This window comes from Herpailurus yagouaroundi, unplaced genomic scaffold, assembly GCF_014898765.1.
Source record: "Herpailurus yagouaroundi ecotype Mexico unplaced genomic scaffold, PumYag 29, whole genome shotgun sequence".
In the NCBI taxonomy this organism is placed as follows: Eukaryota; Metazoa; Chordata; class Mammalia; order Carnivora; family Felidae; genus Herpailurus; species Herpailurus yagouaroundi.
The window spans coordinates 3266468-3267228 of NW_024412377.1; the positions used below are offsets into that span (position 1 = coordinate 3266468).

Below are 761 nucleotides of genomic sequence, written 5' to 3' on the forward strand. Positions count from 1 at the left end.
AAAGAGATCTCCTGCAAAGAATTGTGTGCTGCCATCAGTGTCCAAGGGAGGAGTGGTCCGTGCCCCAGGCTCCAAGAATGAGTCTGGAAGGCCTTCTGTAGAGCTACGTCCCCTACCCGGGGCAGGAAGGTGAGGCCTGGGGAGGCCGCTGCGGGAAGCCTGCTTTAGGAACGCGCAGCCTTAGCCACGTCCCCGGGAACACGCACCCTTAGCTGCATCCGGGGCACCAGAAAGCCACCTCTGGGTGCAGGCAGTGAGGGCCCAGAGAGCAGGCTGCAGCCGCAGAAACCCAGCATCTCCGTCCCGCCTGCCAGCTCCACGGGCCAGGGCGACAGCTCCCTGCTGCCCCCTGCCCGGCAGCCTTCCCATGCGGGTGGCTGCTTCCTGGAAGTTAACTTCCGCGTGACGCAGTTGAAATAAAATGACAGAAACACCGCCTCAACCTTGGACCTCTGGGAAGTCACATTTGCGAGCGTGTCCAATGGACTTGGAGTGCCCACGTGCCAAATGCGCCCTAGGAACTCCTTTGCCAACTCAGGGTCTACACACCATCGCGCACCGAAGATTCCGCACCGCCGTGAGGACACCCGATGCTCCCGCCCAATGTGGCGGATTTGTTTATTCTTCATGCAAGTGAGAAGTAATCCCATCTTCTCTGCAGAAAGGAAGAAAGAGAGTGGTGTTTAAGTAGAGATTTAAGTTTTCCCCTCATCAACCATAAAATGTCTTACTGGATCCGAAATCTTTTTTTTTTTTTTTTT

The 761-nt window shown here is 56.1% G+C and overlaps 1 protein-coding gene across 1 annotated transcript in view; it reads right to left on the reverse strand.

Moving 5' to 3' along the window:
• Positions 1 to 363: 363 nt before the first annotated feature.
• Positions 364 to 761, reverse strand: part of LOC121042332 (uncharacterized) — an 11460-nt gene continuing 11062 nt past the window's right edge. Inside the window, exon 3 of the transcript XR_005796139.1 lies at positions 364 to 655. The gene's annotated coding sequence lies outside the window, so the exon portion shown is untranslated. The remainder of the gene's footprint in view (positions 656 to 761) is intronic.